Here is a 21,252-nt window from a genome sequence, read left to right on the forward strand (position 1 = left end):
CAGCCCTCACTTCAGGCGGGGGTGGTGACTTGTCACTGTGAAGGAGAGCCAGGGCTCTAAACAGGAGATCGCGGGGAGCCCCAGCGCTTGGACCCCCTTGTGATCTAAAACTTATCCCCTATCCTTCGGGATACTTTTTTTTTCATGGTACTTGTCCTTTAGCCCCTGAACGACCAAGGACGTATATTTACGTCCTTGGCCGGCCCCCGCGATAGAACACGGGGTCATGCGGTGACCCCGCGTCATATCAGGTCGGTCCCGGCATGCATCTGAAGCCAAGACCCGGGGCTAATAGCGTGCGGCAGCGCTCGCGGTGCTGCACGCTATTAACCTTTTAGACGCGGCGTTCAAAGTTGAACGCCGCGTCTAAAATGAAAGTGAAAGCTTCCCGGCTGCTCAGTGGGGCTGATCGGAACCACCACAGTGTAAATGCGGTATCCCGATCAACTGGGACACGAGAGGAGGTCCTCTTACCTTCCTCCAGCACATCTCTTCTGTGATTTATTGCTCCAAGCCTGAGATGCAGACTTGAGCAATCGACCGCCGATAACACTGATCACTGCAAAGCTATGGCTTTGCAGTGAACAGTGCTGGCAATCAGTGTGTGCAGTGCTATAGGTCCCTATGGGAGCTATAACACTGCAAAAAAAAAAAGTGTAAATAAAAAGTTAATAAATGTGATTTAACCCTTTCCTTAATAAAAGTTCAAATCACCCCCCTTTTCCTATAAAAAAAACAAAAACATGTTAATAAAAATAAACATATGTGGTATCGCCGCGTGCGTAAATGTCCGAACTAAAAAAGTATATCATTAATTAAACCGCATGATCAATGGTGTATGCACAAAAAAATTCCAAAGTCCAAAATAACATATTTTTGGTTGCTTTTTATAAGCCCCCAAAAGTTACAAAATGGCGTTTTTTCTTCAATTTCGTCGCACAATGATTTTTTCCCCCATTTCGCTGTAGATTTTTGAGTAAAATGACTGATGTCACTGCAAAGTAGACTTGGTGCCGCAAAAAATAAGCCAATTGAAAGGGTTATGATTTTTAAAAGGTGAGGAGTAAAAAACGGAAGTGCAAGAACCGAGAAACCCTGCGTCCTTAAGGGGTTAAAAGCGTACTTTTAAAAAGCATATCCCCATCCACAGGGGCTGGTGATAGGGGACCATCTGGTCCAGGGCCGGATTAATATAGGGGTGGATGGAGCTGCCACTCCAGGCCCCTACGTTAAAATAGGCCCAGCCGTCAGCACAGGCAGCCCACAAAGGCCGCCCGCGACAGCTAGATTTACAGAAAAAGATGGCCGGCCATGTGATGTCCCAGGCCAGCCCTGTTTCCTTATCTACGGCCCTGGGTGGTGACGTGGACAGCGGGATGCATAAGCTCTTGACCCATGTGCCCCACATTACATCAGGGTAGCATAGGAGGCTCCTCCCCCTTGCCAGAAAAAGCAGCGTATGTGCTGCATTCAGGGGCGGACTGACCGGCCGGTCCATTCGGCCGTGGTCCGAATGCCCAGCTGGGTAAAGAGCCTGCTGCAGCTGCTGAGGATTCAGGACACTTGTCCTGGATCCCCAGTCAGACAAGCGCTAATTTCAGGTGATGTCATTCTCTATATAAATATCCCTGCGCTGCTCCTGCTCTGCGAATCATTAGCAGAGACAGACAGCAGCGTATGGATGAAGGGAACCTGATTGTTGGCTCAGCCCCCAGCACAGGAAGAGGAGGGGCCAAGAGCTGACAGGCCTCCCGGGAACACAGAGCAGCCACTTCATGTGAGGTGAGTGATGTCCCTGTGTGTTGCCTCTCCCCCCTGACTAGCAGTATAACTTGGGGCTGGGTGATGTGTATAGTAGCAGCCCAGTGGGGTCACTTTCCCTTCTCCAGTGTCCACATCTCACATTACCAGAACAATTTTTTGGAAAAATCGTGGCAAAAATGGCGCGATTTTACCGCGATTTTTTGAAATCGCTGTAAAACTGTGCCATTTTTGCCGCGATTTAAAAAAAAATTTTTTTGGTAATGTGACCTGTTGATGACCTGTGGACACTGGAGGAGGGAAAGTGACCCCACTGGGGCCACAACATGTGAACACACTGCTTGTTTATTTATCATTAACACCTTAAGGGTACATTCACATGTACAGGATCTGCTGCATATTTTGTGCAGCTGACTTTGCAACCCATTAGCTTCAATAGGTAGCAAAATCAGCTGCAGAAAATATACAGCAGCTCCTGTATGTGTGAACGTACCTTAAATGCTTATTCACATGGACAGATCCGCAGTGTATTTTACGCTGCGCATCCGCCGGCAATGGACCCTACAGTGCTGCCTCCATCTGTGTCTGCTCATAGCGGCAATCCACCGCTACGAGCAGACACACTTCGAGGTGATTGTGCAGTATACTCGCACACTGTTACGCCTAGCGCTCCGGGTCCCCGCTCCTCCCCGGAGCGCTCACGGCGTCTCTTTCCCTGCAGCTCCCCGGTCAGTCCCGCTGACCGGGAGCGCTGCTCTGTCATGGCCGTTGGGGATGCGATTCGCACAGCGGGACGCGCCCGCTCGCGAATCGCATCCCAGGTCACTTACCCGTTCCCGTCCCCTGCTGTCATGTGCTGGCGCGCGCGGCTCCGCTCTCTAGGGCGCGCGCGCGCCAGCTCCCTGAGACTTAAAGGGCCAGTGCACCAATGATTGGTGCCTGGCCCAATTAGCTTAATTTGTTCCCACCTGTTCCCTGGCTATATCTAGTCTCCTCCCTTGCACTCCCTTGCCGGATCTTGTTGCCTTAGTGCCAGTGAAAGCGTTCTTTGTGTGTTTATACCCTGTGTACCAGTACCTTTGCTATCTCCCTTGACTACGAACCTTGCCGCCTGCCCCCGACCTTCTGCTACGTCCGACCTTGCTACTGCCTACTCCCTTGTACCTCGCCTATCTTCTGTATCTTCAGCAGCCAGAGAGGTGAGCCGTTGCTAGTGGATACGACCTGGTCACTACCGCCGCAGCAAGACCATCCCGCTTTGCGGCGGGCTCTGGTGAAAACCTGTAGTGTCTTAGAACCGGTCCACTAGCACGGTCCTCGCTATCCCTCTCTGGCACAGAGGATCCACCTCCTGCCAGCCGGCATCGTGACAGTAGATCCGGCCATGGATCCCGCTGAGGTTCCCCTGCCAGTTGCCTCTGATATCACCACGGTGGTCGCCCAGCAAGCCCGACAGATCGCCCATCTAACCCACCAGATGGTCAGAAATGTCCACCATTGTGCACCAACTTCAGTCGCAACTTCATCAGCAATCATCTCCTCCGCCAGCTCCTGCACCCCTTCCGCAGCGAGTGGCCACTCCTAGCCTCCGCCTGTCTTTGCCGGACAAATTTAATGGGGACTCTAAGTTTTGCCGTGGCTTCCTTTCGCAATGTTCTCTGCACTTGGAGATGATGTCGGACCTGTTTCCTACTGAAAGGTCTAAGGTGGCTTTCGTAGTCAGCCTTCTGTCTGGAAAAGCCCTGTCATGGGCCACACCGCTCTGGGATCGCAATGACCCCGTCACTGCCTCTGTTCACTCCTTCTTCTCGGAAATTCGAAGTGTCTTTGAGGAACCTGCCCGAGCCTCTTCTGCTGAGACTGCCCTGCTGAACCTGGTCCAGGGTAATTCCTCCGTTGGCGAGTACGCCATACAATTCCGTACTCTTGCTTCTGAACTTTCCTGGAATAATGAGGCTCTCTGCGCGACCTTTAAAAAAGGCCTATCCAGCAACATTAAAGATGTTCTGGCCGCACGAGAGACTCCTGCTAGCCTGCATGAACTCATTCATCTAGCCACTCGCATTGACATGCGTTTTTCTGAGAGGCATCAAGAGCTCCGCCAGGAAAAAGACTTAGATCTCTGGCCACCTCTCCCACAGTCTCCACTGCAATCTGCGCCTAGGCCTCCCGCCGAGGAGGCCATGCAAGTGGATCGGTCTCGCCTGACCCTGGAAGAGAGGAATCGCCGTAAGGAAGAGAATCTTTGTTTGTACTGTGCCAGTACTGAACATTTTCTGGTGGATTGCCCAATCCGTCCTCCACGTCTGGGAAACGCACGCTCGCACTCAGCTCTCGTGGGTGTGGCGTCTCTTGATGCCAAGTCGGCTTCTCCACGTCTCACGGTACCTGTTCGGATTTCCACTTCAGCCAGCTCTCCCCTCTCAGCCGTGGCCTGCCTGGACTCTGGAGCTTCTGGGAATTTTATTCGGGACTCCTTTGTGAATAAATTCCGTATTCCGGTGACCCGTCTTGTCAAGCCACTCCACATTTCCGCGGTCAACGGAGCCAGGTTGGACTGTACCATACGTTTCCGCACGGAGCCCCTTCTTATGAGCATCGGATCTCACCACGAGAGGATTGAACTTTTGGTCCTCCCCAATTGCACCTCGGAAATTCTCCTTGGACTTCCCTGGCTTCAACTTCATTCCCCAACCCTGGATTGGTCCACTGGGGAGATCAAGAGTTGGGGGTCCTCTTGTTCCAAGAACTGTCTAAAACCGGTTCCCAGTAACCCTTGCCGTAACTCTGTGGTTCCTCCTGTATCTGGTCCCCCTAAGGTCATTAAGGACTCTGCCTGCCACAGGAAATGCCCCTCCCCCCCTCCCAGTTCCATCAGGCAAGCTTCTGTGTCCCCTCATGGCCCTCGTCCTGGTGTCACACTGCCCCGTGCCAGGTCCCGCCCTCTGCCCTCTCTCCCCATTCCTACTCCTGCGGTTCTGCCTGCCGTTGAGGAATCCCTCCATCCTTTCCCGGTGTCCTCATCCCAGGGGAGGCAGTTACCCGATAAAGAGAAGGGGAGACCTAAGGGGGGGGGTACTGTTACGCCTAGCGCTCCGGGTCCCCGCTCCTCCCCGGAGCGCTCACGGCGTCTCTTTCCCTGCAGCTCCCCGGTCAGTCCCGCTGACCGGGAGCGCTGCTCTGTCATGGCCGTTGGGGATGCGATTCGCACAGCGGGACGCGCCCGCTCGCGAATCGCATCCCAGGTCACTTACCCGTTCCCGTCCCCTGCTGTCATGTGCTGGCGCGCGCGGCTCCGCTCTCTAGGGCGCGCGCGCGCCAGCTCCCTGAGACTTAAAGGGCCAGTGCACCAATGATTGGTGCCTGGCCCAATTAGCTTAATTTGTTCCCACCTGTTCCCTGGCTATATCTAGTCTCCTCCCTTGCACTCCCTTGCCGGATCTTGTTGCCTTAGTGCCAGTGAAAGCGTTCTTTGTGTGTTTATACCCTGTGTACCAGTACCTTTGCTATCTCCCTTGACTACGAACCTTGCCGCCTGCCCCCGACCTTCTGCTACGTCCGACCTTGCTACTGCCTACTCCCTTGTACCTCGCCTATCTTCTGTATCTTCAGCAGCCAGAGAGGTGAGCCGTTGCTAGTGGATACGACCTGGTCACTACCGCCGCAGCAAGACCATCCCGCTTTGCGGCGGGCTCTGGTGAAAACCTGTAGTGTCTTAGAACCGGTCCACTAGCACGGTCCTCGCTATCCCTCTCTGGCACAGAGGATCCACCTCCTGCCAGCCGGCATCGTGACACACACATTGTAGCCGCTCCACCTATAGCTGGGCCTAGAGCAGCTGCGATGTGTGTGAGTATACTGCACATCAAAGCGTGTCTGTTCGTAGAAACGGATTGCCGCTATGAGCAAACACAGATGGAGGCAGCACTGTAGGGTCCATTGTCGGCGGATCCGCACCATAAAATACGCTGCGGATCCGTCCGTGTAAATGAGCCCTAAAGACACAAGGCATACATGTACGCACAGTGCCTGCTCCCACTCCCTCGGCTAATGCCAGACATCACCAATCAGGCTGATGTCCGAATAGGGGTGGGGCAGAGGTGTGGCCAGGGGACGACTGTGGGCCCTTGCTTTATTTGGTCCGGGGGCCCTGAGTGTTGTCAGTCCGCTCCTGGCTGCATTTTAGTTCAGCCTGCGCACGCTAAGATTGAAGTATTATCCCACAGTTTCTGCCGCCTCCCTGAGGTCCCGCCGGCGGTCTCTGCCTCTGGAGTCTCCCCCAAAGGTACCACCAGGCATGAACTTACTTGTCATTCAGGTACACAGAAAAGCTAGGTGACAATTTCTCATCTAGGTTTCCATGTTCCTTAAGCAGGCATGCCACTCAGGAGCATGGAAAAGCTAGGTGAGAAATTGTCACCTAGCTTTTCTGGGCTCCTGAATAGCATATCTGCTTACCATAGCTCAGCTTATAGACAGATTTACCTATAACTTTTAGTCACATCTGTCTATAATAGCTATGATAAGCAGATATGCCATTCAGAAGCCCAGAAAAACTAGGTGACAAATTCTAACCTAGCTTTTTTCATGCTCCTGAATGGCATTTCTGCTTATAAAAGCTCAACTATTATAAGCAGACATGCCATTTAGGAGCATAGACAAACTAGGTGCGAAATTGTCACCTAGCTTTTCTGGGCTTCTGAATGACATATCTGCTTATCATAGCTCAGCTATTATAAATAGATTTACCTATAACTTTTAGTCAAATCTGTATATAATAGCTGAGCTATGATAAGCAGATATGCCATTCAGGAGCCCCAGAAAGCTAGCTGAATAGCTTTTTCATGCTCCTGAATGGTATATCTGCTTATAATACATCAGCTATTATAGACAGCTTTGACTATATGTTATAGGCACATCTGTCTATAAAAGATGAGCTATTATAAGCCGATATGCCATTCAGAAGCATGAAAAGGCTAGGTGAGAAATTGTCACCCAGCTTTTTTTTGCTCCTTATTGCCATTTCTTCTTATATTAGTTAAGCTATTTTAGGCCCCTTTCACACTAAAAAATTCTCCGTTTTTAAACATCCGTATGAAGTTCCGTCTGAAAACCAGCTGAAAACGGCAGTAACAAAATCCTATACGTCCATTAGAAAATCCCATTATAGTCTATGGGATTTTCTAATATCCATATGAATCCGTTATAGTCCGTTATTGATAACAAACGTTATTTTGTGACGGAAGATAGTAACGGGAGAAATAGTGCATGAACTATTTCTTCCATTACTATCTTCTGTCACAAAATAACGTCCATTATCAATAACGGACTATAACGGATTAAAACGGATATTAGAAAATCCCATAGACTATAATGGGATTTTCTAACGGACGTATAGGATTTTGTTACTGCCGTTTTCAGCTGGTTTTCAGATGGAACTTCATACGGATGTTTAAAAACTGAGAATTTTGTAGTGTGAAAGGGGCCATAGACAGATTTGCCTATAATTTAGAGGAAGTTATCCTTATAGGCTATAAGCAGCAATAGCATTCAGGAACACAGAAAAGCTAGGTGATAATTTCTCACCTAGATTTCATGCTCCTGAATGGCATATCTGCTTATAATAGCTCAGCAAAACCTGTGTCAACCAGTCAGATTGCTTCTTTCATTTTTATAAAGGCCTCTGAAAAATGAAATCTGATTGTTGCTATGGGCAACTGCACCACTCTTCCGCTATACAGGTTTTGATAAATCTCTCCCAATATGTCACTGTTTGCAAAAAGTGCGCTGTGTAGAAAGCCACCAAATATTGCAAAATTGCATTTATTATTTTTTTTCCGCCCAGTAATATTTTTTTTGTTTTTCACTGTAGATTTCATGGTAAAATAAGTGATGTCATTGCAAAGTATAATTGGTGACGCAGCAAACAAGCCCTTGTATGAGTCTGTAGGTGGAAAAACAGCAATGGCATTCAGGAGCATGAAAAAGCTTGGTGACAATTTTTCACCTGGCTTTTCTATGCTCCTGAATGGCATATCTGCTCATAATAGATCTGCCATAAGACAGATATGCAATTCAGGAACACAGAAAAGCTGGGTGACAATTTCCCATTTAGCTTTTTCATGCTCCTCAATGGCATATCTGCTTATATCAGCTCAGCTATTATCAACAGATATGCCATTCACGAGCATGAAAAAGCTAGGTGTGAAGAGCTTTTCCTTGTTTCTGAATGACATATCTTCTTATAGCTGTACTACTTTATGTGGTGCTGGGTAATTGCTGCACCTAAAATGTTTCCCTGCTAATTCTGCAGAAACGATATATGTCTGGAAGGAATCGTCACAGCGGTCCGAGCTAGAGGGAAAAAAAAGAATAAAAGAGGACGACTCTAATGAGAGGAGATATTGCCTGTGAGTCCCACAAAGATACGGCATTATAACTATTTGGGCACTATAGATAGGCGGGGTTCACACTTGCGAAAAATGGAAAACAAGTATGGACATTCTGCACATTTGACTAACCGGAGGGCACTAGGACTGCTTGGGAATGCACGTCTCATAGACGGCAATGCATTTCCATGCGGTATCCGCAAACAGAATAGACGAGTCTATTCTTACTGCGGATGCCAGAATCTGAATTTTTGCACAGGAAACATGCCGTGTGAACAGTGCAGCAGCTTCTCATTTAAATCAATGGGACTCTGCTGCTGTGGGATATTAGGCTAGGTTTCCACTTGTTATGTTTTTTTTTACAAAAACGCCAATAAAAACGCCCATTCTGCCGCATGGCGTTTTTTTTTTTTTTTATAGAAAAAACGCTGCGGCCAGATGTTATGTCAATAGGGAACTGCAAAATGCCAAATCCACTTGGCATTTTTCAGTTTGGCGTTTTTTTTTTTTTTTTATCCTTTAGCTGTTTTTGGGCTCCTTGGCAGTTTTTAAAAAGCGTCCTCTTGTCGAGACTTTGGTGTTTTTTCGGGAAAATCTTGGCGTTTTCCTCCCACAATGTGAGTGAAAAAACGCCTAGAAAAACGCCATGTCGGTTTTAACTTTCGCGTTTTTTCAGGCGGATTTTATTCTCTTTTCGATCCAAAAAAGTGATGGAAATACCTTTTTTTATTTAAATTTCGTAGGGTGCCATTAAAAAATAATAATAAAAAAAGATACAATAGTGATGGAAAAAAATGTATTTAACGAAATTTATCTTTTTTATAACAAAAATGTAAGTTATTTTTAAACAGGGATCAATTTATGTGGGCGGGTAGGGACCTAAAAATGTAGCCGACAATAATAAAAATGTAGTGTGTATGTTTTTTTACTTTTTTTTAAACATTTTTTAGGTAGTACTAGCCACATCTATACATTATACAGGAGGAGCGCATTGGGTGTCAGGAGGAGTGACATTTGCTGAGATCTGTCTATTAATGCAGGTACTACAACTCCCAGCATGAAGCAGAGTGTGCTTCATGTTGGGGGCAGTAGTACCTGCAGTAAGGGACAGATCACAGCAGATGTCCCTCCTCCTGACACCCACTGCGATCCACCTGATGTGAATGTCGGGATCAGCTGTACCCACAGCTACAGAGCCGGGAGACAGCTGATACTGAGCAGTAGATATACATCCTATATCTACTGCCCCAGCAAGAACTTACAGTGAGCCTGCAATGTATATACAGTATACACATTGCTGGCTCACTTAACCCCTTGCTGAGCTGTGCGCTAAGCCAGCCGGGCAAGAAAAGAGTTAACTTACACTGCTGGACAGTGTAGGTTAACCCTTCGGGCAGTATACACTATATACAGCTATCTATAGATAGCTGTATATATTGTATACAGAAGATGAAGAAGTCCCCATACCTCCCTCCAGTCCCCACGGGTCTGTGTAGCTCCACCCCCTCATGATGATGTCATTAGGGGGCGGAGCTACAGACAGGATCCCGGCTGGTAAGAGTATAAGGCTTTGTTAATATTGTCCGTTTTGGATAATGTGAACAGACCCTTCTGGCAGTGTCTTACCAGACAGGGAGACTCCAGCTGTTACTAAACTACAACTCCCAGCATGCTGTCTGGGCATGCTGGGAGTTGTAGTTTTGCACCAATTGGAGGCTCCCTGTTTGGGAAGACATTGCATTATGGGTGCTCTCCCCTGCAGGGAGCGCAAAAAATGTCCTAACCCATTTTTTTGTGTTTTTTTTTTCTTCTCATTTCAGATCCATGTATGCAGAGTATTACGGCGGATTTGATGGGCTACGACGGAAGAACTTGATTTTTTTTATTTTAATAAAATGGTTAACGAGGGCTGTGGGGGAGTGTTTTTTAAAATACATTTTTTTTTCCAATGTGTTGTTATTTTTTAATTGAATATTCAGGCTTTGTAATGGAGGCTGTCTAATAGACGGAATCAATTACTAAGCCGGGGCTTAGCGTTAGCCCCAAAAACAGCTGGCGCTAACCCCAAATTATTACCCCTGTACCCACTGCCACAGGGGTGCCGGGAAGAGCCGGTACCAATAGGCCCAGAGCCTCAAAAATGGCTGGCGTTATTTAGGCTGGGGAGGGCCTCGCCCACCCTGGTAACGTCAGGCTGTTGCTGCTTTGTTGATATCTTGCTGATACTGAATATACAGGGAACCCTATGCGTTTTTTCCCCATATATAAATAAAAACAAAACGCAAAGGGTTCCCCCTATTTTCTGTATCATCCAGATACCAACCAGCCTGACGTTACCAGGGTGGGCGAGGACTATTATTACTGGCCTTCCCCAGCCTAAATGACGCCAGCCTGTTACCGCCTAGGCCCAGGAGCGCCATTTTTGATGCTCCGGGCCTGTTGGTACCGGCTCTTCCCGGCACCCCTGTGGCGGTGGGTGACGGGGTAATAATTGGGGGTTAGCGCCAGCTGTTTTTGGGGCTAACGCTAAGCCTGGCTTAGTAATGGATTGCGTCTATTAAACAGCCTCCATTACTAAGCCTGAATATTCAATTTAAAAAAAAAATACAACACATTGGAAAAATTTGATTATTTTAAAAAACACTCCCCCACAGCCCTCGTTAACCATTTTATTAAAATAAAAAAAATCAAGTTCATCTGTCGTAATCCATCAAATCCGCCGTAATCCTCTGCATACACGGATCTGAAACGAGAAGAAAATAAATAAATAAAACCACAAAAAAATGTGTTAGGACATTTTTTGCGTTCTCTGCAGGGGAGAGGCCCATAATGCAATGTGTACCTAATCAGGGAGCCTACAATTTGTGCAAAACTACAACTCCCAGCATGCCCAGACAGCCTTTGGCTGTCTGGGCATGCTGGGAATTGTAGTTTAGTAACAGCTTGAGTCTCCCTGTCTGGGTAGACACTGACAGAAGGGTCTGTTCCCATTATCCAAAACGGATAATGTGAACAGAGCTTCAGACTTACTAGCCTGGATCCACAGGTACACTATGCCCCCCTGTATACTATACGGCCGGGGGAGGTGAGCAGTGATGCTGTACATCCCTCCTCACCTGCTTACACTCTGTGGACCAGGCGCTCAGTACCCAGAAGACAGTGAGAATACTGCCACAGGGGAAAAATTTGGCTGTTTTCACAAAAACAGAAATACTGCCAAAATGCAGGAAGAACCTGTGGCAGTTTTGCTGGCGTTTTTGCTGGCGTTTTTTTAGGTGTACAAAAAAAAAACAAGTGGAAACCTAGCCTAAGTGTGGAATTCCCAACGGACATTCTGTCTTGTGAACATACCCATAGAGTGTTTGTATAGAGGGGCCAAGGGTGCCAGATAATTGCAGAAATCCTTTCTATAAGGTTTCTGTTATGGCGCTTTATTGGTAATTAAAATTGTTTAAAGTGCATCTGTCGTACGTTTTATGCATATGAAATTGCTAGCATAGCCAAAAAAGATGTTCAATACGTTGCATATCTTCATAGATGTTGTTTGATCCTTTATTTTTTTGTAGGGGTGCATTAAGTGTCAAAGAGGTGTGGCTAGGGTGCGCTGTGCTACAAGGCCACAACACTTCTCCGCACCTTCTTTGACACATGCATCCCCTATGCTTTGCTGTGAATGGGGATTGTGATGGATGAGCAGTCTGACAGGTTTGAATTCAGACTTGCAGCTTGTGAACCCCAATCCCCATTCACGTCGCATGCACAGGATGTCAACACGTCGCTGGGAAGCAAACCCTGGTGTTAACCAAAGAAGCAGTGGGTGGGACTTTACATTAGATAGATGTTACAGTCTGGGAGTATAGCGGACCCTCTACCACACCTCCTTGACACTCTGGGCCCCCATATAAGAGTGTTTTTTTTTAAATTTTTTATAGCGGAAGAACAGATTCTATAGATATGCAAAGTTTCCATACACTATCATATACTCATCTATCCTGGTAATTTAATGTGCTTAAAACATGTGACGAATGCACTTTATTTGTGTTAAACAAAATTTCAGTGTGTTGCGTTTTCATTTTATATATTTTTATAAAAAGGCCCATCAAAATCTTCAGCACCAGGCCCATGATGCTCTTAATACGGCCCTGACCTGGTCCCCCACAATCAGACACTTATTTCCCCTGTGGAAAGAGGGATATGTTTTTCAAAACAGGAGTACCCCTTTAAAAGGGTTATCCAGTAAAATCCACTGGCTCCAGAAATGTAAACAGATTTGTAAATTACTTCTATTAAAAAATCTTAATCCTTTCAGTACTTATGAGCTCCTGAAGTTGAGTTGTTCTTTTCTGTCTAAGTGCTCTCTCATGACACCTGTCTCAAGAACAGTCCAGAGTAGAAGAAAATCCCCATAGCAAACCTCTACCCTGTGCAGTTCCCAAGACAAGCAGATATGTCAGCAGAGAGCACTGTTGCCAGACAGAAAAGAACAACTCAACTTCAGCAGCTGATAATTATTGGAAGGATTAAGATTTTTTAATAGAAGTAATTTGCAAATCTGTTTAACTTTTTGGAGCTAGTTGATATATTAAAAAAAGTTTTCTTCCTGGAATTCCCCTTTAAGTATAACCATAGTGATCTACTCTAAATGTGCCTTGCAGGGAAAAGAGTTAAGTAGTTCAGGTGTGTTTTAATGAGGTAGGGCAGGTTAAACTTGTTGATCTAGCATAGTATGCCAGAAACTCCGAGCATATGCTGCTGAGATGAGAACACATTGCTGGCTGCTTGGACACGGTAAGGTCCTGTTTTTGAATATTATTTATATTTTTTGCTCTCCGTAAGATGTTTTCTTGTTATTACCAAAAGGTATTGTCAATATTAAAGTGACACATTGCATTGTATAACACATAGTACCATGAACCTATGCCTAGGTGTTAGTATTTGGTGTATTCACTATGGGGATGTTTTTAGATTTCGATATTTGTAATGGTTAATAGTTAATATAGCTTGGGGGGGGGGGGGGGGGGGCAACACATTTTTTTTTTTTAGATTAAAATGAAGGTCAGTTGAGAATAATAAATTCAGCCTAAGGCTATGTTCACACGGTCCATCTCGTGAAAAGATTTTCCCCTATTTTAAATATGTTTTGGCTAAAATACTGACCACAATCCTTATGCAAGAAGCCTAAGTTCTTCCTTTTATATTTCTCATTATTTTTTTTATTCACTTTTTTGAATAATTTCTGGCTTTGTATTTCCCAAAAAATATTCAGGGGCAGCCCTGAAGCTTCCATTAACTTTAATAAAAGCTTCTGCACATGTAGAAATAAAGTAGGATGTCACTTGGAGTCAAAAGGGTAATATGAAATGGTATGTCTACATGGAATTTTTGTTTGTGGCTTTTTTTCTCCCTTTGGTAGTGTCTGTGGGCCAGTGGCAGTTGTTTAAAGTTGTAGCATGCTCTGGTTTGTTTGCTTTGAACCAGTTTTAGTTTTTTTCTTCTTATGGACCCCATGTGACAAAAAACACCTAGGAAAATGTACATTTTTAAATATATAAGGGAATTTCTGGTGTTTTCCCCTCACTTTCTTTAATAGGAATCCTTAAAGGGGTATTCTGGTATATATATATTTTTTTACTATACTACATGGGCTGTAAAGTTAATGTAGTTCAAAATATAGTGTCTGTACCAATGTTTCATGGTAGTTTTGCATTCTTGACCCACAGTTTATTGTTAACAACATACAAAGTTATGGTTTTCCTTAGTGGCAGTGCAGCCTGACAAATTACATCACTAGTCAGGTGTTCAGAGGAAGCCTTTCTTTGCTTCAGCGGGTGGAGTGACTACTGGGTAGGAGGGAGTTCATTCTGCAAGAATTGTAGTTTTGCAACAGCTGTAGGCACCCTGGTCAGAAAACTCTAGTCTATTGAATAGAAGGCATCACAGGTGTGCTTCAATGGGTGGGGTGGCTGATGTGCGGGAGGGAGAAAAGTATCCTCACACTTACAAACAACGAATCGTGGGACTTGTAGTTTAAGGGAACGAACTCCAAAAGGAAATAGCCTCAGTGTTATGGTAATCTCACAACATAGCCATTTAGCCCCAAGACGAGCACAGATCCTTCCTAAGCATGTCCATTACTGGTACGTATTAAAATCACCTTATGGTGGAAAACCCCTTTAATTCATATGATAAAAGAATCACATGACTTGTAAAGTGAAAAAAGCCACATAAAAATGCCTATATTAAAAAGATGTTATAATGAAAAATGGAAAGTTTTTGTAGCACTTTTACAGCCTATGCAATGGCCCAGATGTATCAATCTGCCTGAACCCAAACCGTCTGGTTTTGCCCACAGTAACCAATCACAGTTCAGCTTTCACTTTACCAGAGCTAGTTAAAATACGAAAGCTGAGCTGTGATTGGTTGCTGTGGGCAAAACCAGACAGTTTTGGTTTCAGGCACATTTGGGCCATTTGTATGAAGGAAACCATGGGCTAGGGCCACATACAACTTTTGATGTGTTCTTTGGCCAGAAGAAGAATGGCACAAGAAACTGCCCCCTCATTTTTCTCTTCCACGATGCAGTTTTTCAATTCATATGATTCTTTTTTCACGTGACTTAAGGATTTCAATTAAAAATAGCAATATTAAATGCTAGGGATTGACCGATATCGTTTTTTTAGGCCCGATACGATACTCTGTGGAGGTTAGGGATGATAGCCGATAACTTATACCGATATTCCGGTATAAGTTAACAGCTATTTATCCCCCCGGCGACCGCTGCAGATAATTGATTTAAAGCAGGCGCTTTAAATCAATGAACTGCAGTGGCTTTTGCGGTGCCAGAGACCGCCACCGCCACCCGCTTTTCTTCCCCTGCCTGTCCTGAGCCCTATCAGTGCGGTCTCTGGCCGGGGCGGTGCGGTAGGGGACACGGCGCGGTGGTGGGGGGTGCGGGGGGGCAGTGCATTATCGGATTATCGGCAAGGTAATTGTTGATACCTATAACGTCCAAAATCGTGAATATCGGCCAAACCGATAATCGGTCGATCCCTATTAAATGCACACTGTTTTTTCTACCTTCCATAGAAGCTCCAGCATTTTGGAAAACTGCCTCTGAGCCTAAAAATGCCAAAAAAGGATGAAAAAGTGCCAAAGAGTAAAACCCCATTTGGGTATGACACTTCATATTTCCATATTGACTCCAGCTTACATCTTTCTGTAGTTTTTGGCCCCAAAAACTACACATAAATTCCAAGTATAATCCCAGCCTTAGGCTAAATTTCCACTTGTTTATTTTTTGGGGAAAAATGGCAAGAAAAACGCCAATTCTGCCGCATGACGTTTTTTCGGCCAAAAACGCTGTGGCCAGATGTTAGCTGTAAATCAATTAGAAAATGCAAAATTCTTTTTATACTTTGCGTTTTTCAGTTTGGCGTTTTTTTTTATCCTTTTGGCATTTTTTCACTCTTTTTTTTGGTGTTTTTCAGCTCTTTAGCAGTTTTGCAAAGTTGCAGAATGTTGAGCCTATGGCGTTTTTCTCCCTGAAATCGTGGCGTTTTTCTTCCGTAGAAGTCTATGGGAGTGAAAAACGACATATGGGTTTTAACTTTGGCGTTTTTGCAGGCGTTTTTTTATAGGAATGTCCCGATGCCATTTTTTTTAAGACCGAGTACTAGTACCGATACTTTTATTCTAGTACTCGCCGATACCAAGTACGGGTATCGGGACATCCCTAGTTTTTTATTCTTTTTTGGACTTTAGCGATCCAAAAAAAGTGATGGAGATACCTTTTCTTAATAAAATTCCATAGGGTACCATTAAAAAAGATACAGTAGTGATGGAAAAATTTGTATTTAATCAAATTTATCTTTATTATGAAGACATTTTAATTCATTTTTGAACAGGGATGAATTTATGTGGGCAGGCAGGGCACTAAAAATGTAGTCGACAATAATAAAAATGTAGTGTGTGTGTTTTACATTATTTTTTTTTCAGGTAGTACTACTACTCCCAGCATGGAAGACACTGTTCCATGATGGGTGTAGTAGTGCCTGTACTAGTTGACAGATCGCCCGTTGCTATCCTCATATATAATGTATAGATGCAGCCAGCTGCTCTTCTATGGTCCCCTGCACTGCCGTATATATACACCTATTCATATTTCCCGCAGAGAGCTGTGATTGGCCATTTGGTTCCAGCCACTCACAACTCTCTGTGGGAAATATGAATAGGTTTGTATATATGTCAGTGCAGAGGACCATAGAAGAGCGGCCGGCTGCATCTATACATTATACAGGAGTATCACAGCAGGTGTCAGGAGTGACACTCGCTGCGATCTGTCTATTAATGCAGGTACTACAGCTCCCACTGCGATTGTCCTTCATCCCTGAGATGTCTTTCTCTTGCGCTCGCATCTCTGCTCTGTACTCCGGCCGGCCCCTCACCATTCATATTTCCCGCTGAGAGCCGGGATTGGCTGCCACGATCTGGACAATGACCACTCTGGGAAAATGTGAATGAGTGTTGTGAATTTCTATTCACATCAATGGCCAGCCCGGAGTATAGTGCAGAGATGTGAGCGCCGCTCCGCATCTCTGCTATATTATGGACGAGCACATCGGGTGTCAGGCGTGACACCCGGGGTGATCTGTCTATTAGGAACTACTACTCCCATCATTGAACAGTGTGTTCCCTGCTGGTAGTAGTAGTACTACCTAAAAATTATTTTTTTTTTAAAGAAAAAAAAAGTGAAATACACACACACTACATTTTTATTATTGTCGGCTACATTTTTAGTGCCCTGCCCGCCCACATAAATTGATCCCTGTTAAAAAATTAATGAAGATTTCATTATAAAAAAGTATAAATTCCGTTCAATAAATTTCTACCATCACTACTGCATCCTTTTTTTTTTTTTCTTGAAAAAAAAAAATGCCAAAGGGGCCAAAAAATGCAATTTCCACTCAAATGCAAAAACGTCAGATGCAAGAAATTGCACTGGTGTTTTTTTCTTGCATTTGTTTCACACAAAAAACGCAGGAAAAAAAAACAAGTGGAAACTTAGCCTTATACACACATACACTTAGCCTTATATATGTTGTTAGCAGATATGGTGAATGTGTGAATATGCCTTTTAGAGCTGAGTATCTTTTTTTTTTTTTTTTCTCTGGTAAGGCTTGGGGAGACAAAGATTACATGTGACTTGTTTAAATACACTGTCCTTTGTTCTTAATAGCAGTGTGGATTTAAAAATTTGCTATATAAATAGACTTATCCTGTTTAACCCCATGAGTGACCACTTGTAGGTTTATCAACTGTACTGTTTAGGCTGAGGGCACAATTTTGCACTAACAGTGACAAAAACATGATTTAGCAACACTTTATTAATGCACCTCTAGGGGAAATATTCACGTGATGTATTTTGTTACTGCAGATTTAGTTACAGATAATTTGTCACAAAATCCACTTGCAGCTGTGACATGCTGCTTTTAATGTAAATATGCTGCATATTTTACTCTTTTGTAACGCAAATTTGCATCAAAATCCATATCAAAATCTGTATTTTTATACAAATTGTGTTTTTGGGTTTTTTCATACAAACTTAACAGTTCACAATTTTCTTCCAGCAGACATCTAGAGGGGCATTTATTATTAGGTGTTTTGAAGTAATTTATTTATTTTTGTGCAACATATTTATTATAATATCACACAGATGTTGACAAATTTGTAAAGCAAGAAAAAAAAAAAATCACTTCAGAACACCACTTTGTATGGTTCCTTTTCTGCAACTTTTAACTCCACTGTGCAACTTTTTAAAATAGTCTCTCTTTTTTTTGTATTAGCCTCATAGCCCCTGACAAAGCTGATTTGTCAGCGAAACATTGGGAGGCTATCAGCTTTATGTTTTAATACAGCTGTCTCAGTGGTAGTAACTGTGGTGTCCTGGTACCGGATTGCATCCGTTACCTTGTGGTGAGGTCCCCAAAGTCAAAGTCCCTAGGTACCGGTGGGGTCCTCAACTATAGTTAGCCCCTAGTCACCCCTGTAATAGTTAAAATTATTCAAATCCAATGTGTAAATATGTATATAAAGTGTACTTACCTTGTTGTAGTGTCGCAGGACCTGCGGGTCCCGTGATGCGTTCCAAAACTCTATGGTTAATGGTTCAAGGACCTTTGAAAGGAAGTCAGGTGATCGCCCACCATACATTGTAACGGTGAGTGACAGCTGACTCAGACCAATCCAAAACGGCCCTGCCCATATAAGGAAGTGGTGGCCATTAATCTCTCTCTTGTTCCTGTGCTGTCAAGCAAGCAGCATCTCTCTTTCCTCGTGGGCTGCTGATAGAGGAGGATCTGGGCAGCTGTCGTCAGCAGTGACTAGGCCCAAGCCTTGCGGCAACGGCCATCTTACAAAACTGTGAGTTATCTCAATCCCTCTTAAGTCTGCAAGATCACCGGACCTAAACAGACCCCTAAATCCGGACGGATCTCTGCATCAATCCTAATTCTACTAGTCCTTTGGATAAGCTAATGGTCCGCGGCATCTGTCAATCACTGCCGTACTACATAGAGACTGTATTGCTAAGACTGTTGCTGTTAATTGGATGTACCGCAAGTACTTCAGTAAAGTTCATGCAAGTTCAAGTTCATCTCTATTGTGGACCTTCATTCATTTAAGCACGCACCTATCGTTTCTGGGAAGGGTGGCGATAGGCCAAAGATTTACCTCAGCATATTAACCCTCACCCTTGCGTCACGAGTGACAGGGGTTAAGTTAACCCCTCATTTACTGAAGCAACACCCCAACTACACTACACCCCCAAGGCCCTACCACATAACCTAATACAGATAGGGGTTCATTACTGGTAGATGCAGTGTGTAGATAAGAACGCACAGAAAAGGCATTATAACCTAGACTGTATAGTGACCCTTTAGTGAGGAGAATTTTGTGAGGATATATAATTTTGAAATCAATAAAGAATAATATTTTTAGGGGGGGGTTCCTAGTAAGGGTTTTTCCCCGCAAGGGAGCAACCCCTTAAAAGTTGTAGATGACTTATTGGCCCTGGAACCTTAAGGGATTTTTATTGTGTTCAAACTCTATTTTTGTAGGCCAGGTGTGGGCTGGTATAGAAAAGTCACACATTTCATTCAAAATCACTTTAGCAAAAATTTGCATTATTTAGCACAACAGAAAGATTTCCTCTGCAAGAAATCTGCAGCAGACTCCATCTGCGGATTTTCGGCTGCATAGATTGCAGCGGGTAACTCACCCGTGTGAACGTACTCTTAGGGTCCATTCACACGGGCTTATTTTTGCTGCAGATTTGCTGCTGCAGAATTTGGTGCCCATTACTTCAATAGGTAGGAAAATCAGCTACAGCAAATCTGCAGCAAAAACATAAAATAAAACCTGTGTGAATGGACTTTTGGGGTATATTCACATGGGTGGATTTTCCGCCGGTGGAATAGTGGGATTTCTGAAGTGTCAAGGGGAGTGCGGAATCCAATAGAAGTGCATTGGGCCTTCATTTCAGGTGGAATTCCACCCGTGTGAATAGACCCATACAGAGGATAGATATACAGTCAGGTCCATAAATATTGGGACATCGACACAATTCTAACATTTTTGGCTCTGTACACCACCACAATGGATTTGAAATGAAATGCTTGAAATGATGTGCTTTAACTCCAGACTGTCAGCTTTAACCCCTTAAGGACCGAGCCCTTTTTCACCTTAAGGACCAGAGCATTTTTTGAACATCTAACCACTGTCACTTTAAACATTAATAACTCTGGGATGCTTTTACTTATCATTCTGATTCCGAGAATGTTTTTTCGTGACATATTTAACTTTAACATAGTGGTAAAATTTTGTGGTAACTTGCATCCTTTCTTGGTGAAAAATCCCAAAATTTGATGAAAAAATTGAAAATTTTGCATTTTTCTGATTTTGAAGCTCTCTGCTTGTAAGGAAAATGGATAGTCAAATTAAATTTCTTTTTGGTTCACATATACAATGTCTACTTTATGTTTGCATCATAAAATTGACATGTTTTTACTTTTGGAAGACACCAGAGGGCTTCAAAGTTCAGCAGCAATTTTCCAATTTTTCACAAAATTTTCAAATTCGATATTTTTCAGGGACCAGTTCAGTTTTGAAGTGGATTTGAAGGGTCTTCATATTAGAAATACCCCATAAATGACCCCATTATAAAAACTACACCCCCCCCCAAAGTATTCAAAATGATTCAATAAGTGTATTAACCCTTTAGGTGTTTCACAGGAATAGCTGCAAAGTGAAGGAGAAAATTCCAAATCTTCATTTTTTACACTCGCATGTTCTTGTAGACTCAATTTTTGAATTTTTGCAAGGGGTAAAAGGAGAAAATGTTTACTTGTATTTGTAACCCAATTTCTCTCGAGTAAGCACATACCTTCTATGTCTATGTAAAGTGTTCGGCGGGCGCAGTAGAGGGCTCAGAAGGGAAGGAGCGACAAGGGGATTTTGGAGAGAAAATTTTTCTGAAATTGTTTTTGGGGGGCATGTCACCTTTAGGAAGCCCCTAGGGTGCCAAAATAGCAAAAAAAAAAAAAAAAAAAACACATGGCATACCATTTTGGAAACTAGACCCCTTGAGGAACGTAACAAGGAATTAAGTGAGCCTTAATACCCCACAGGTGTTTCATGACTTTTGCAAATGTAAAAAAAAATTAAATTTTTTTACCTAAAATGCTTGTTTACCCCAAAATTTTACATTTTTAAAAAGGGTAATAGCAGAAAATGCCCCCCAAAATTTGAAGCCCAATTTCTCCCGATTCAGAAAACACTCCATATGGGGGTGAAAAGTGCTCTACTGGCACACTACAGGTCTCAGAAGAGAAGGAGTCACATTTGGCTTTTTTGAAGGAAATTTTGCTCTGGGGGCATGCCGCATTTAGGAAGCCCCTATGGTGCCAGGACAGCAAAAATAAACCCACATGGCATACCATTTTGGAAACTAGACCCCTTGGGGAATGTAACAAGGGGTAAAGTGAACCTTAATACCTAACAGGGGTTTCACAACTTTTGCATATGTAAAAAAAAAAATTTTTTTTAC

At 44.0% G+C, this 21,252-nt stretch overlaps 1 protein-coding gene across 2 annotated transcripts in view; it reads left to right on the forward strand.

The window, feature by feature from the left end:
* The first annotated feature begins 1,740 nt into the window (after positions 1-1,740).
* The window catches only part of LOC130276984 (synaptotagmin-1-like), a 271,121-nt gene continuing 251,609 nt past the window's right edge, over positions 1,741-21,252 (forward strand). The window contains exons 1-2 of one of the 2 annotated variants that reach the window (XM_056527085.1): positions 1,741-1,782; positions 8,075-8,171. The gene's annotated coding sequence lies outside the window, so the exon portion shown is untranslated. Of the gene's footprint in view, positions 1,783-8,074; positions 8,172-12,866; positions 12,939-21,252 lie in introns of those variants that run through there. The other variant, XM_056527088.1, reaches the window with a different exon arrangement.

This window comes from Hyla sarda, chromosome 6 (assembly GCF_029499605.1).
Source record: "Hyla sarda isolate aHylSar1 chromosome 6, aHylSar1.hap1, whole genome shotgun sequence".
NCBI classification, from domain to species: domain Eukaryota; kingdom Metazoa; phylum Chordata; class Amphibia; order Anura; family Hylidae; genus Hyla; species Hyla sarda.